Source organism: Papio anubis, chromosome 12 (genome assembly GCF_008728515.1).
Source record: "Papio anubis isolate 15944 chromosome 12, Panubis1.0, whole genome shotgun sequence".
Taxonomy (NCBI): domain Eukaryota; kingdom Metazoa; phylum Chordata; class Mammalia; order Primates; family Cercopithecidae; genus Papio; species Papio anubis.
Genome location: NC_044987.1, coordinates 26,510,662 through 26,527,806, shown reverse-complemented (window position 1 = coordinate 26,527,806; position 17,145 = coordinate 26,510,662). Strand labels below are relative to the sequence as shown.

At 41.0% G+C, this 17,145-nt stretch overlaps 1 protein-coding gene across 4 annotated transcripts in view; it reads right to left on the bottom strand.

Annotated features, from left to right (window-relative positions):
* Positions 1–17,145, bottom strand: part of SLC35F2 (solute carrier family 35 member F2) — a 64,056-nt gene that overhangs the window by 22,710 nt on the left and 24,201 nt on the right. Inside the window, exon 2 of one of the 4 annotated variants that reach the window (XM_017948931.3) lies at positions 15,331–15,437. The exons of 2 other annotated variants lie outside the window; for them this stretch is intronic. The gene's annotated coding sequence lies outside the window, so the exon portion shown is untranslated. Of the gene's footprint in view, positions 1–15,330; positions 15,703–17,145 lie in introns of those variants that run through there. One more of the 4 variants, XM_031652998.1, reaches the window with a different exon arrangement.

The window sequence follows — 17,145 nt, the reverse complement described above, 5'->3', positions numbered from 1 at the left end:
TACTGTCATTCTACCCAAATCCAGTCTCCACGCTGCAGCAGGAGTGATGTTCTGAGTGTTAATATTATGAGATTATTTCTCACGTCTAAAACCTAAAATAAAATAAATAAAAATAAAAATAAAACCTTTCACTGGCTGGTTCCTTCTGGCCTTAGGTGAAAGTCACACTTTAAAATGGCCCTACAGGCAACCCACCATCTGACTCTCCAGCCTCACCTTGAACTACTCTCTCACAGCATGTTTCATTTTTAATTTTTAGTAATTCTTCTATCTAACAAATAACAAAGTATGTATAATGTATAATCAACATGTATCCATGTATCTATCACCTCAAAAAATAAACAATTTGCCGAGCGCGGTGGCTCATGCCTGTAATCCCAGCAACTTTGGGAGGCTGAGAGAGGAGGATCACGAAGTAAGGAGTTCGAGGCCAGCCTAACCAACATGGAGAAACCCCATCTCTACTAAAAATACAAAATTAGTTGGGCGTGGTGGCATGTGCCTGTAGTCCCAGCTACTCAGGAGGCTGAGGCAGGAGAATCACTTGAACTTGGGAGGCAGAGGTTGCAGTGAGCCGAGATCACGCCACTGTACTCCAGCCTGGGCGACAGAGCAAGACTCCGTCTCAAAAAAAAAAAAAAAAAGAAAAGAAAAAGAAAGAAACAATTGTCAGCTGGGCACAGTGGCTAATGCCAGTAATCCTAGCACTTTGGGAGGCCGAGGTGGGTGAATTACTTGAGCCCAGGAGTTCGAGACCAGCCTGGGCAACATGCCGAAACCCCATCTCTACTAAAAACACAAAAATTAGCCGGGCATGGTAGTGCACGCCTGTAATCTCAGCTAGTAGGGAGGCTGAGGCACAAGAATAGCTTGAACCTGAGAGGTGGAGGTTAGAGTGAGCTGAAATCACACCACTACAAAAAAGAAAAAAAGAAAAGAAAGAAATATTGGCAACATCAAGGTATCCCACGTGTGTTCTCTCTAATCCCTTAGGTCTCCTGAGGTAAGTAATTAGAACTCAGTATTTATTATTTTCATGCTTTTCTACATATTTTAATATTTATGTAAGTATCCCTAAGCAACAAATAGCATTGTTTCAAAATTTTAACTAGACGGCATCATACTGTATATACTTCTGCAACTGTGGTTTTGATCAACAGGGTTTGAGAGGGCCATCCATATGGATACATGAGTTCTTGTTCTTCCTTTTCAGTACTGTATAGTACTCTACCACATGACTACATCATGCTTTATTAATCCATTCCATCGTTGATGAATATTTTGGTTATATTCCTTTTTCTTTTTGTTTTCATATGTCTTTTGATGTAATTTTCTAAGAGTTTTTTCTAGTTTTTAGCCAGGTGGTACAAATGGGTTACAGATGGCGAGGCATGGTGGCTCACACCTGTACTCCCAGCACTTTGGGAAGCCCAGGAAGGAGGACTGCTTGAGCTCAAGAGTTCAAAACTGGGCAACATAGTGAGACCCTATCTCTATTTAAAAAAAAAAAAAAAAAATAGGAGGATTTCTTGAGTCCAGAAGTTCAAAAGAGCCTGGGCAACAAAGTGAGACCCTGTCTCTATTAAAAAAAAAAAAAAAATGGGTTATAGATACACTAAGATTTAATCTCCTCAGTACTCAAGATGGCCTGATGGGAGCCATCTAAGGCATCTGGACAGATTCCAGCCAGTTGCATTCTGCTGGGAGCAGGAAACTCAGAGTGTCCTACAAATATAATGACTTTCTATTTCTACAATAAAGTTTAAAGGAATCACTTGCTCTGGATATATCCAAGAACGGAATTGGACGAGATGGTGTTTGTTCTTAGGGCACGAGCATCTTCAGTTTTGTTTTCCTAGATTGCTCTCCAAAGGGTTATATTACTTCATGTAGCTGAGTCTGGAACTCTCAAAAGGAAGGAGTCTCCACTCTCTAAGGGGAAGGTGATGATGTCAAGAACTGGCCAAATCCAAGGACACTGTTTTAGGTTACCAGAGGAAATTTACACCAAGATGAGCCAAAAGTTAAGGATTTGCTCCCCTACAGGTAGCATTCTTTCTAGGCACGCTCTACCCAGCACCGGCTGATGAGCTAAACCAGGTCCAGGAGTTGCTATCTCCTTCTCTTGTGCACACTTCCTCTTGAAGGAGGCACGGTTTGCATTGATTCAGGTCCTAGGCTGCCCTATCCTAGACAAAGGAAATTCACCGCTTAGTCCGGTATAGTGCACCAGGAGTCTCCGGGAATGTGGGGCCAAAGCCAAAGGATGAAAAAGTTCGTTTATTTTGTGTCATTATTCCCAGCCATATGCCTCTCTCAGGAACCATGTGGGGAGAGGTACCCGGCTGAGGAAATGATTCCAATTTTCCTATATTTCATTGTTCAATTAGTACCTATCACAGCTCACAATCTCAATTACATGATCCTGACAACAGCCCTGAGAAAAGTCCTATTGCACTTATGCTACAGAGGGAGAAGATGAGACTCAGAGCAGGTCCAGAATTCACCCATCGTCATACTGTCTGTAAAAGGCAGAAGAGATCAGTGCTCCTAACTATTAAAAGACCAGATCACAGGGTTCAAATTTGCTTAAAGGTGGCTCACATCTGTAATCCCAGCACTTTGGGAGGCCAAGGCGGGTGGATTACCCAAGGTCAGGAGTTTGAGACCAGCTTGGTCAACACGGTGAAACCCCATCTCTACTAAAAATACAAAATTTAGCTGGGCATGGTGGTGTGCACCTGTAATCCCAGCTTCTCAGGAGGCTGAGGGAGGAGAATCACTTGAACCTGAGAGGCAGGTTGCAGTGAGCCGAGATCATACCACTGCACTCCAGCCTGGGCGACAGAGTGAGAGTTTGCCAAAAAGGAGAGAAAGAGGGAAGGAGGGAGGGAGGGAGGAAGGAAGGGAGGGAGGGAGGGAGGAAAGGAGGGAGGGAGGGAGGGAGGAAGGAAGGGAGGGAGGGAGGCAGGAAGGAAGGCAGGAAGGGCTCTAAGGAAACTTCCTCTCTTCCCTGGAAGGAAGTCTCAGAATTGCAGAACCTTAGCACTAACCCACTTTAATCAAGGAGACTGCCGCCCAGAAAAGAGTAGTGTTTTGTCTAAGATCACACGGGAGCAGAGCTAATGCCCAAATTTCCTGGCCATTAAACATCTGCTGTCCCTGCTACAGCGCACAGTCTTGGGATAACAAGTGGGTCATCCCTCACAGTTGGTATCTTCCGACGTTCTATATCTCTTTCTCTTTCCTCTCTTTCCCCTCATCCCTCTCTTCCCCTCCGTTCTCTCTCCATTATTATTTTATAACAGAGTTTATATTAGAAAACCCCTTCAGGCTGGGCACGGTGGCTCACGCCCGTAATCCCAGCACTCTGGGAGGCTGAGGCGGGCGGATCACTTGAGGTCAGGAGTTCAAGACCAATCTGGCCAACATAGTGAAACCCCGTCTCTACTAAAAATACAAAAATTAGCTGGGCATGGTGGCGGGCACCTGTAATCCCAGCTACTCGGGAGGCTGAGACAGGAGAATCTCTTGAACCTGGAAGGCAGAGGTTGCAGTGAGCCGAGATGGTGCTACTGCGCTCCAGCCTGGGCAACAGAGCAAGATTCTGTCTCAAAGCAAGACAAAACACCCTTCTTCAAAGCATCCCTGTACCTCGCCTTGCTGTCAAGAAAGGGGGAGCCTGGCCTCATCTCTCTCCTCCCAGTAGTCACACTGCTTCCCTGTACATCATGGGGGAGTTGGACGTCCAAAGTACCAGGCACAGACACTCTAACCAAGTGGCTGATAACCTAATCAAATTGAGAACATTTTTCGCATCTCATAATGGACTTGAAAGCAATTATAAATCTGAAATAAGTGAGAATAAAAAGTGTGGAAGCATTAAGCCCTCTTCACAAATTGACAGAATTCCTACAGTAAGCTCATATCTGCATTCTAAAATAGCACAATTAAGCAAGCTGTCCTCTAACTATTATAAACTGTAACCATCTTCTAAAAAAAGGAGAGTCACAAATTGAGTATGGAGATTTAAAGTTACAGGAATGCACTTCTCTTGGCTCCAAATCATAATGACCTCATCTATAACAGAAGAGTGAGAGAGAAAAGCCAGAGTGAGAGGGGGTAGGAAATTGAACAAAGGAAGAAAGAAGACAAAACACTCAGACGTATAGACACTGAAGGCCTCAAAACAATTTTTGTTACTTACAGCTCCACATTCACGTTTGTATAAAATTTGTACAAGGTCCTGGTTCATGTGAATTCTGAACAGAGGAACTCTCTATACCATAACAAAACCTGTTCCTGTCTAAGCGAAGTTGCCAGAAGAAACATGCATCCGACCTTCGGATATATCCTGTCCCGGTTTTTCTAACGGAACCTCCACTAAAATGAACTTCAATGGCAGGATATGATCCTATTCCAAGACAAATTTCCCCAAGGCAGCTTCACACCGGGGGAGCCAGCCTTCCAGAATACACAGCAAACAAGAGTTATGGATCACTGAGGGCAGGAGTGGACAAACAGGTAGAAGATGGGCTGAGTAAGGTCACTTCCAACCACATTATTGTTAGAATCTATTTTATAACTTTAAGAATTTAAGGAATGAGGCCAGGCACAGTGGCTCATGCCTGTAATCCCAGCACTTTGGGAGGCCAAGACGGGTGGATTACTTGAGTCAGGAGTTCGAGACCAGCCTGGCCAACATGGTGAAACCCTGTATTTTTTGTAAAAATACAAAAAAAATTAACCAGGTGTGGTGGCGCGTGCCTGTAATTCTAGCTACTTGGGTGGCTGAGGCAGGAGAATCACTTGAACCCAGGAGGCAGAGGTTGCAGATCACACCACTGCACTTCAGCCTGGGCGACAAAGCAAGACTCCATCTCAAAAAAAAAAAAAAAATTCAAGGAATGAAAGAAGAAAAGATCATGAGGCACTTTATTTCTCTCCTTCTTTCTTCGAGGAAACCTAAAATCTATATTGTAACCTCCCTTCCATTCCAAAATACATACTCATGTACCTGATTTCCAGTGAAAATATACTTTTATTCATGTCTTCAGTCAGTAAGCTCCTCAGCCATCTATTCACCAGAGTTCAATGGTTGTTAATATGTGCCAAGCACAAGGAATTTAGAATTAAGACTCATCTATTTTCTAGTCCCAGACCCTCTTTCTTCTCCCCAGAACAGATCAGGGAGCTCCACTTTGTGCCTCTACAAAATACCACACCCCTCTATCACAGTACCAACCACACCGCTTATGACTGTTCTTTCCCCAAAACTCTAAGCTCCAGGAGGAAAGGGACATTATATTCTCCATGATTAACAGTGCCCGGCACACAGGGCATGTGCTATTGTTGAACAACCTCAGGTGTTTTCTGTGTGAGGAGTCAGACAGACCTCATAACACAAAACCACAATAAAACGAGAAAGGGTTAAAATAAGAGTTGTGCATGCAGCCAAGGAGAAGCAAAGCTCAAGACGTCCTGGGAAAGGTTCACAGAGGAGTCAAAACAATCACACACCCGAAAGATATTTCAGGAAGATTGAGGAATGGAGGAAAGGCCATAATACGAGTGTGTGCCTAATTTAAAATATGAGTGTGTGCCTAATTTAAACACTAGTTTTACATGATATATACACATGACACACAGTGATGGGGTGCATTCATATACACACATATATAATATATATGAGAGACACAGTGCTGGGATGCATTCATATACACATATATATAATATATATATAAGACAGTAATGGGATGCATTCATATACACATATATAATATATGAGACAGTGATGGGATGCATTCATATATACATATATATAATATATATATGAGACAGTGATGGGATGTATTCATACACACATATATAATATATATATATGAGACACAGTGATGGGATGCATTCATATACACATATATATAATATATATGAGACCGTGATGGCATGCATTCATATACACATATATATAATATATATGAGAGATACAGTAATGGGATGCACTCATATACACACATATATAATATATATATGAGACACAGTGATGGGATACATTCATATACACACACATATATATATGAGACACAGTGATGGGATGCATTCATATACACATATATGTAACATATATATGACACAGTAATGAGATGCACTCATATACACACATATATAATATACATATGAGACACAGTGATGGGATGCATTCATTTCTTCAGCTCTTCTTTATTTACTCTTTCAAATTAGATAGGCAGTCCTCTACTGATTATATATTTAAAAATACTGGGCTTTAAAAATAACACTGACACCAAGACCCCAGCCCAAACCAATTGGATCAGATTCTCAGGGGGTAGATGCCAAATATCAGCCTATTTTAAGTCTCCTAGATGAGTCTAAGACACAATCAGGATGGCAAATCACTAAATTATTCTTTCCTTTTTATTTGAAGAAAAAAGAGTTCCAAATGATGGATAAGATGCATTATTTGAATGCAAATTATGCATTCCCTTCACTTTATGTCTCAATAAATCTGTGCTGCTAGGTTGCATGTTGTCAGCTAAAGGCAGGATTTCATACTAGTGCTAAGACTCCTATGGAACACAGTTACTTGGGGGAGATTTTTAAATCCATTACATCTGCCACCTGTAAATACCTGGTAAAGAATAACAACTTCCAGTACATCTATAAAAATCCTATTAGGAACCCAAAAAGAAATATTCATTTAGACCAAGTTCTCGTACTCTGCACATAAGCTACCCAGTTTCTATTTCTAAAGCATTTTAAATTATATTAGAAGCATGTTTAGAAATAAATTATAAAGAGTTTTTGGCCAGGCACTGTGACTCACATCTATAATTCCAGCACTTTGGGAAGCAGAAGTGGGCAGATCACTTGAGGCCAGGAGTTTGAGACCAGCCTGGTCAACATGGCAAAATCCCATCTCTACTAAGTAAAGTACAAAAATTAGCAAGGTGTGGTGGCGTGCGCCTATAGTCCCAGCTACTCAGGAGGCTGAGGCATGAGAATCACTGGAACCCAGGAGGTGGAGTATGCAGTGAGCCAAGATCACGCCCCTTCATTCTAGCCTGGTCGACACAACAAGAAAAGAAAGAAAAGGAAGGAAAGAAGGAAGGAAGGGAGGGAGGGAGGGAGGGAGGGAAAGAGAGAGAGAGAAAGAAAGAGAGAGAGAAAGAAAGAAAAAGAAGAAAGAAAGAAAAAGGAAGGAAGGAAGGAAAGAAGGAAGGAAAAAGAAAGAAAGAAAGAAAGAAAGAAGGAAAGAAAGAAAGAAGGAAAGAAAGAAAGAAAAAAGAAAAGAAAGAGAAAAGAAAGGAGGGAGGGAGGGAGGGAGGGAGGGAGGGAAGGAAGGAAGGAAGGAAGGAAGGAAGGAAGGAAGGAAGGAAGGAATTATAAGTAGCTTTTCTTTACACAGTAAGTAGCAGCCAAGATGAACTGTTTTCTTTCCATTTCCACATTCCTATGATTCAAAAGTTTAGCCATTAATGTATCATCAAATTCTAGTAAGCATAAGTAGCTTGCAATTTTGAAGAACCCACATTCTGTTAAAGTCATATTCAAAACTCAAAGTAGCTTAAAAAGTCAAATTTTAAAAAACAGATAAGTGTAGTGGCATACATGATCACCTCACAAAGAAGGTAAGTAAAAGAAAGAAAATCAGTGTTTTCTTTTTGCTCACTGGATTATGTCTTACTCAGAATAGGTGCTCAGTAAATGTTTATTTAAAGTTAACAAAAAATGCTACTATTATGAAGATGGCATCATGTTAAAATGCAAGGCAGACAATACTGTAGACAAGAGGCCCTCAAAGGTGAACTCAATGAATGTTACAGTGGAAAAAATACAAGCTCTAGAATTAGATAAAACTGGGGTCTGGATTTAAATTTGAAACATGAAAAAGAAGAGAAACAGGTACAGGCAAGTGAAAACAGTGGTGCACACCGTGTCTTGTTCTGGAAAAGGCTAGTAGAGAGTGCAATTTAGATGTGGCCTTCAGGAAAAGATTATTCCTTCTGAATATAGTAGAAAGACTCCTAGTCTTTGAATCCGAAGATCTAACTCTACTCTTTATTAGTGTTAGGTAGTTCTCTTACTTTTTTTTAAGTGAGTGTAATACCACCTTTATGCGCCTAAGGGTTAACTGATGTAACCTATCAAAGTACCTAGCACATCCACCCACCTGAGGCACTGAGTGCATTTTATTTCCTTCTTTCCTCTGGCTTGCCCAGCCTTTTGGTAACCTCTTGACCATACCTGTCTATTCTATATATGCACCGTCCAATAGAGTACCCTCTACCCATATGCAGCTATTGAGTGTTTGAAACACGGCTAATGGGAATAAGGAATTGAATGTTTAATGTTATTTCATTTCAACTTAACTAAAATGGCCATATATGGAGAATGGCTACCAAATTAGACGGTGAAGCCAGGGATCAGCATTGTGCCACACTGTAGATGTCACCACAGTGATAGACATGTTTGAAAAGTAGCTCTTGAGCACTTGAAATGTGGCTAGTATAAATGAGGAACTGAATGTTTCGTTTTATTCTATTTTATTTATTCTATTTATTCTATTTGGATTCATTTTCACTTAAATAACTGCATGAGGCCGGGAGTTATAGCATTGAAGAACACAGTTCTAGCCTGGTGCTTCTCAAACTTTCATGTGATATGAATCATCTAAGGCTCTTGTTAAATCGCAGCTTCTCATTCTGTAGGTTTGGAGAGAGGCCTGAGTTTCCACTTTTTTTTTGAGATGGAGTCTTGCTCTGTCGCCTAGGCTGAAGTTCAGGGGCACGATCGCGGCTCACCGCAACCTCCGCCAACTAGATTCAAGCAATTCTCCTGTCTCAGCCTCTTGAGTAGCTGGGATTACAGGCACCTGTCACCACACTCAGCTAATTTTTGTAGTTTTAGTAGAAACAGGTTTCACCCTGTTGGTCAGGCTGGTCTCGAACTCCTGACCTCATGATCCACCCGCCTCGGCCCCCCAAAATGCTGGGATTACAGGCGTGAGCCACTGCACCTGGCCTGAGATTCCGCATTCCTAACAAGCTCTCAGGAAATACTTATGCTGCTGATCCATGGACCAGACCTTGAGTGAGCAAAGGTCTACAGCAATGCTTCTGATTCTGAGGTCTGTCAGCTTTTAGGAATCCGTGGAATAAGTGAATGCAATCCATGGGCTGTTCAGGATCTGTTTTTGACACTTCAAAAACTTAATAGTACTTCTGACTTTTGCTAGTGAAAGTGCAAAACAATAAATCTCTATTTCAGCGGGAGAGTTTGGGGGTGCTGATTTGACAATTTCTAGCAATTTTGTCTCAAGGAATCTACCCCAAGGCAACTCGGGCAAAAATACAAAAAGGTGTGTCTACAAAGCTATTCATTGCAGCACTATTTATACTAGCAAAAGACTAAAGGAAAAAAACAAAATGTCTAACAATGGGAGACTAGCTGAATAAACACACAGGATTACTACTGTACAGCTATAAAAAGCAAGGCACATATTTATATGTACTGTTATAAAGTGACTCCTTTTTTAAAAAGGAGAAGCAAATGTGGAGAAAAATGGGTATGGAATGCAAATATTTATCTATAAGTTGTTGATTTTTTAAAAGGAAAGACAAAATAAAAAAAAATTTTTTTTTTTTGAGATAGAGTTTTGCTCTTGTTGTCCATGCTGGAATGCAATAGCTCACTCTCACTGCAACCTCTGCCTCCCAAGTAGCTGGGATTACTGGCACGCACCACCAAGCCAGACTAATTTTGTATTTTTAGTAGAGACAGGGTTTCTCCAGGTTGGTCAGGCTGGTCTCAAACTCCTGACCTCAGGTGATCCATTCTCTTTGGCCTCCTAAAGTGCTGGGATTACAGACGTGAGCTACCGCGCCTGGCCAAACCAAAACTTTTTAAAAGTTGTGTACAGGGCAGCAGAGGGAGCAAAGTAAAAGGTGTATGTCTGAAGATACTTTGTTTTATAGATTTGCCTTTGAGGCCATGTAAGTATGTTACATAACTTATAATTATGTAAAACAAAAATGAAATTTAAAAAAGCCACATCTAAAATAAACAAAATTTAAAATAAACTTGATGTTTTAAAAGGTGGTAGCAAAACCAAACAGACAGGAATTATTTCAAGAGACTTTAAAACATACTAATTTGACAGTACACTCCTAATAAAATATACCATAGGATCAAAAAGAATGGTACAATAGCTTAAACTGTTTGGATACAGTGTTGATATTATTTTGGGAGTATGTACAAATACTGTGGAATACAGAAGATAAGAAATTACATTGATGGGAGCCCCTTTAGCCTCTTCTGGCTTTGAGGGCCGTGTCCCCCTACAATATGAATACTGTATATACATATTGATATATGAATATTGTATATACATACACATACAATATGAATATTGATGTATTCATTTGGGATATACAGAAAAAAGAAGATGAAATTGTAAGATCGAAGAGGTTGAGTTAAAAACCTTATAGTTTTGAACTTTATTGAAAGGTACAATTGACTCATGAGTACTTCGTAGTATGTCATGAGTATTTCATAATATATACATATAGATATCCTATCTCCCCTAAAAAGCTCTGAAACAATGACTAATCCATTAATTATAAACACCTCTAGTGTCTAGATAATGGCAACTAAATACGACCTCCCACTAAAAAGAACTAGGAACCAGGCACAGTGGCTCACACCTGTAACACCAGCACTTTGCAAGGCTAAGGTGGGTGGATCACTTGAGGTCTGGTGTACAAGACTAGCCTGGCCAACAGGGTGAAACCCCGTCTCTACTAAAAATACAAAAATGGCTGGATGTGGTGGCTCACCCCTGTAATCCCAGCACTTTAGGAGGCCGGGGCAGGAGGATCACCTGAGCTCAGGAGTTCGAGACCAGCCTGGCCAACATGGCAAAACCCCATCTCTACTACAAATACAAAAATCAGCCAGGCGTGGTGGCGTGCACCTGTAATCCCAGCTACTCGGAAGGCTGGGGCAGGAGAATCACTAGAACCCAGGAGGCGGTGGTTGCAGTGAGCCAAGATTGCACCACTGCACTCCAGCCTGGGCGACAGAGCAAGACTCCATCTCAAAAAAAAAAAAAAAATTAGCTGGGCGTGGTGGCGCACCTGTAATCCCAACTATCCAGGAAGCTGAGGGAGGAGAATCACTTGAACCCAGGAAGCGCAGGTTGCAGTGAGCCGAGATTGCATCACTGCACTCCAGCCTGGACGACATAGTAAGACTCCGTCTCAAAATAAATTAAGTAAGTAAGTAAACAAAAATAAAAAGAACTAGGGCTTTTTGGAGAATGGCTGATTTCAGACCTGGGGCAGGAAATGTACAAAATAAGCCTGGAACAACTTGTCACACCAAATAGTAAGAAAACTAAGGATTGAATCTATGACAAAAATAAATTCTTAGCACTGGGAAGAATAACTGCAATGGAATGAAACACCTCAAATGTTTAAACCCATGAGTTAATAGCAATACTGGCTGGGCACGGTGGCTCCGGCCTGTAATCCCAGCACTTTGGGAGGCTGAGGCAGGCGGATCACGAGGTCAGGAGTTCAAGAACAGCCTGGCCAACATAGTGAAACCACATCTCTATTAAAAATACAAAAATTAGATGCGCAGGTGGCAGCACCTGTAATCCCAGCTACTCAGGAGGCTGAAGCAGGAGAATCACTTGAAACCGGAAGGCAGAGGTTGCAGTGAGCTGAGATCGCACCACTGCACTCCAGCCTAGGTTAAAGACCGAAACTCTGTCTCAAAAAAAAAAAAAAAAAAAAAAAAAAATAGCAATACTAAAAAATTTTTTAACTTGCTGGTCTTCTTTGGTGGATGCTAGGGAATGAACTTATTATTTTGAAGACTGGTGAATAAAAGAAATCAGTCAATGTTTATCCTGCCCTTCTTATACAAATTATACCTCAGAGTAATCGAAGAGTTGATGACAAGGAGTTTGTCCTTGTGGAAATAGTCTGTACAATAAATTAAGAGGGGACGACAAATAAAATATCACTTTAGGAGTCCTAATTAAATAATGGATCTAGACAAAACATCAATAGCTCCTAACATAACAAAAAAGAAACAGACAAGAAAACATTATATATCTCCTGTCATGATTTGAATATCTGTCCCCTCTAAAACTCATGCTGAAACTTAATCCTGGCCAGGCGCGGTGGTTCCTGCCTATAATCACAGCACTTTGGAAGGCCGAGGCAGGCGGATCACTTGAGGCCAGAAGTTCGAGACCAGCCTGGCCAACATGGTGAAACCCTGTCTCTACTAAAAATACAAAAAACTAGCTAGGCGTGGTGGTGCACGCCTGTAGTCACAGCTACTCAGGAGGCTGAGGCAGGAGAACTGCTTGAACCCAGCAGGTGGAGGTTGCAGTGAGCCAAGATCACGCCACTGTACTCCAGCCTGGGCGACAGAGAGAGACTCTCTCAGAGGAGGAGGTTGGTAGGAAAAAGGAAAAAAAAAAAGCTCATGCTTGTAATCCCAGCACTTTGGGAGGCTGAGGTGGGCCAATCACCTGAGGTCAGGAGTTCGAGACCAGCCTAGTCAACATGGTGAAACCCCGTCTCTACTAAAAATACAAAAATTAGCCAGGTGTGGTGGCAGGAGTCTGTGATCCCAGCTACTTGGGAGACTGAAGCAGGAGAATCATTTGAACACAGGAGGCAGAGGCTGCAGTGAACAGACATCTTGCCACCGCACTCCAGCCTGGGTGACAGAGTGAGATTACATCTTTAAAAAAAAAAAAAAAAAAAAAAAAAAAAAAAGCCTGTTTGACTCTCAGTGCACCCTTCTCGCCCTATGATGCCTTCCACCATGCTATGACACAGTACAAGGCCCTCACCAGAAGCCAAACAGATGCAGCTGCCCAATCTTTGAACTTCCCAGCCTTTAGAGCTGTATGAAATAAACTTCTTTTCTGCATAAATTACCAACCTTGGATATTTTTACAGCAACAAAAAACAAACTAAGACATCTCTTGATGGTAGTACACAATACCTATGAAATCTTACCAAAAAAAAAAAATAGGACCACAGATTTTTTTAACCTGGGGCACATGGACCAGGTCCATGAAAATATTCTAGGGTCTATGAATTTCAGTAGAAAAAAATATATATATCCTCATTTTCAGTAACATTGAACTAAAATTTAATAATCGCTTCAATTATAAATGTAGGCAACAAACTATAGTGGTGCTAGCAATACCTAAGACTTTGCTGCCAAAAGAATTCAGATATTTTCATTTCATATGGCAACTATAGCTAAAATTTCAAATAAAATTTATATTCATCGCTACTCCAAAATCATGGTAAACCAGGCACGCTGGCTCACATCTGTAATCCTAGCATGTTGGGAAGGCCAAGGCGGGAGGATCACCTAAGGCCACAAGCTGGAGACCAGCCTGGGCAAAACAGCAAGACCTCATCTCTATAGAAGTTTTAAAAAATAAAAAAAAAAGGCTGGATGTGATAGTATGATCGTCCATGCTTGTAGTCCCAGCTACCTGGGAGGCTGAGGAGGCAGAATTGCTTCAGCCAAGGAGTTTGAGGCTGCAGTGGGCTCTGATGGCACCACTGCATTCCAGCCTGGGCAACAGAGCAAAATGTCATCTCTTTAAAAAAAAAAAAAAAAAAATCATCGTAGTTAAAAACTCATTGTGATATTTTGTTACTTAGTAAATTTTAAAGAAAAAAAGCCTCTATATTAACATATATCCCAATTTTTAATAATTTGACAACTAAATCTTTGCAATTGGTTTCCATTATAATCTTATATATTTATGCATTTAAAAACATTATCCTAAGAAGAAAATACCGTTGGCCAGGCACGGAGGCTCACACCTGTAATCCCAACAGTGTGTGAGGCCGAGGCAGGCGGATCATGAGGTCAAGAGATCGAGACCATCCTGGCAAACATAGTGAAACCCCATCTCTACCAAAAATACAAAAATTAGTCGGGCGTGGTGGTGGGTCCCTGTAGTCCCAGCTACTCGGAAGGCTGAGGCAGGAGAACCACTTGAACCCAGGAGGTGGAGCTTGCAGTGAGCCGAGATCACACCACTGCACTCCAGCCTGGCAACAGAGTGAGACTCCGTCTCAAAAAAAAAAAAAAAGAAAAGAAAAGAAAAAAAAAAAGAAAATATTGTTAACTTATCAGAAAGACACAATCAACAAAAACCAAAATGTGAAAAACCACATGATAAATGAACTGTTTCTTTAAAAGTAAAAAGAAGAAGGTAAGCCTAAGACAGAAAAAGATATAAACATAACAACCTATTAAAATACATGGGCCTTATTTGCATTGTGATTTGAACAAACTATTTTTTTTTAATTATGAGATAACTGAGAAAATTTTAATATGAACTGGGTATTTTATATTAAGGAATTATTGTATATTTTTAGATGGAATGATGGTATTATAGTTGCTTTTAAGTTCTTATCTGTTAGAGATTAACATTGATCTGTGCATTACATTACGTGATGCCTGAGATTTACTTTAAGATCATCCAAGAGGAAGAAAGTGGAAGTGTATAAATGGAACAAGAATGAACTGCTGACATTCACTGAAACTGGGTGATAAGGGACAAGTTGCAGTGGCTCACGCCTGTAATTCTAGCACTTTGGGAGGCCAAGGCGGGCGGATCACTTGAAGCCAGGAGTTCAAGACCAGCCTGGCCAACATGGCAAAACCTCATCTCTACTAACAACACAAAAATTAGCAGGGCGTGGTGGCGCATGCCTGTAGCCCATTTGGGAGGCGGAGGCAGGAGGGTCACTTGAGCCCAGGAGGCAGAGGTTGCAGTGATCCGAGAACACACCACTGCACTCCAGCCTGGGCGACACAGCAAGACTCCATCACAAAAGAAAAAAAAAGAAGGAAACTGGGTTGTCATCACAGTAGAGAATAGTCTCTACTTTTATTTGAATGTTTCCATAAAACTTTTTTTTTAAGTCAACAGAAACCCTACATGTACCCATGCCGAGGCTGTTCAGACAAACCAAAACATCACTTGTATTTGCTTTCAGCTCTAATTATATCAACCAAGCGTGGTAACAGTCATTTTCTCTTGCTAACCAGAAGTTCTACTGTCTGATTAGTTAAAAGAGAGAGAAAAAAATAAACTCATTATTACTTAACAAATGAGTATTGGGGAAAGGGTGTCAAAATATTTCAAAACATAAGATTCCTGGCAAAAAATAATAATAAAAGGGGTTCATAATGTAAGAAAAACCTGAAGATTGCTAATCTAATATAAAATGTCTCACACAGTATTCTACTTACTATGTGTATGGCTTCCCAGGTAGGTCACAAGCTCCTAAAAGGCAGAAACAGCGTCATATTCATCTTTGTTTATCCAGGATATGAATCAATATGGGCTGGCAGAATTGCTGCAAAGGTAAAAAATGCCACCAGAGAAAGCTGACCTTTCTGAAACCTCTGTTAGTTCAACTGGAACAAGTAGGAACAAATGGATTACAAGAAGAAATCAGTCTACAGTTTAACTTGGAAACGTGTCAACCCAAATGCGACTATCAGAAAGCATTCAACTTAAAAATAAAAATGTAAAATAAGTTGCAACATTCATGGGAATGGGACAGAGTGATAGTATCTGCTCCCACCTCCGCCTACCAGGTAGCTGGGACTACAGGCACATGCCACCACACCCAGCTAATTTTAAACATTTTGGTAGAGACAAGGCCTCACTATGTTGCCCAGGCTGGTCCCAAACTCCTGGCCTCAGGCGATCCTCATGCCTAGGCCTCCCAAGCACTGGGATTATAGGCATGCACCACCGCACCCAACCAACAAGACAATCTTATCTGGTTGCAAGGCAGATACAAAAGTATCTTCATGAAGTGGGGGGACATGTAATTTATTTGCCGTTGTTCTAGATACACGAAGCAACTTTAATCCTATATTTCTTCTAGATACACGAAGCAACTTTAATCCTATATTTCCCAGATAGGTTTTCCTTTTGAGATGGTCGCCTTGTGACCATCTGTCAAAGTTAGCAGTGACGATTCTCATTAAAAACTACCACCTTTATTTTCAAGTATAAGTGTAAGTTTGAACAGCAAGAGCTACTTTCTCCAGAGACTGGTCACTACCAAATGAACTGATCATGATGTTCCAGACAAAGAGAACTGGAAAATTCTGGCAAAGAACAGGAATCGAGAGGTTCAGGTGTCAGCCTTCTTATCTACCACTCTAGAAATATGTTCATAAAGTTTTGCCAAAACCACAGTCTCGCTACTTAATAAAGCAATAAAGCAACCTTTTTCAAAAATTACCCTATAAATTATAACACCAGTTATATTTTCTGATGGAGCAGGATATTTCTGAAATTGGCAAAATATTTTTTTTTCTGCTGATCTTCACCAAATGTTATACTGCATTTCTTAGACTAAAGGAGGGGGTGGGTGAGCCAATTTTGCAGTATTCTATAGCAATACAACAGAAGTTTAGAGCACAGCAAGCTTAGTATGGGTCTAGATAAGGCAAGTAACCCACTAGGTTATATCCAGTCACTTTACTTGTAACTCAGGATATTTCCAATCAAGACAATGTCTACCTCCGAGTATTCCCAATGTTGTTAGTTCCCAGAACTGGTTCATTCTATTCTGAACAAGAGAAGGCCTGAAGCCAAAAGATAGCAGTGGAAGGGTTTAGAAGTCAATGATTTGATGAACTGATTGATGGATCAAATTGCCTGATTGATTAAACCTTAAAAGAACCAGATAATTTGGGTGGGATTGTGGAAGTTTTTTGTTATTTTCTTTTTTATTTTGTACATACTAGTTTTCAAACAATGAGAAATCTATTTACAGCCAAGTGTGGTGGCTCACGCCTGTAATCCCAGCACTTTGAGAGGCCAAGGTGGGCAGACCGCTGAAGCCCAAGAATGTGAGACCAGCCTGGGAAACATGATCGAATGACTCCTCTACAGAAAAAAATGCAAAAATTAGCTGGGCATGATGGCATGCACCTATAGTCCCAGCTATTTAGGAGGTTGCAGTGAAAGGATCACCTGACCCCAGGAAGTTCAAGGCTGCAGTGAGCCACGATCACACCACTGCACTCCAGCCTGGGTGACAA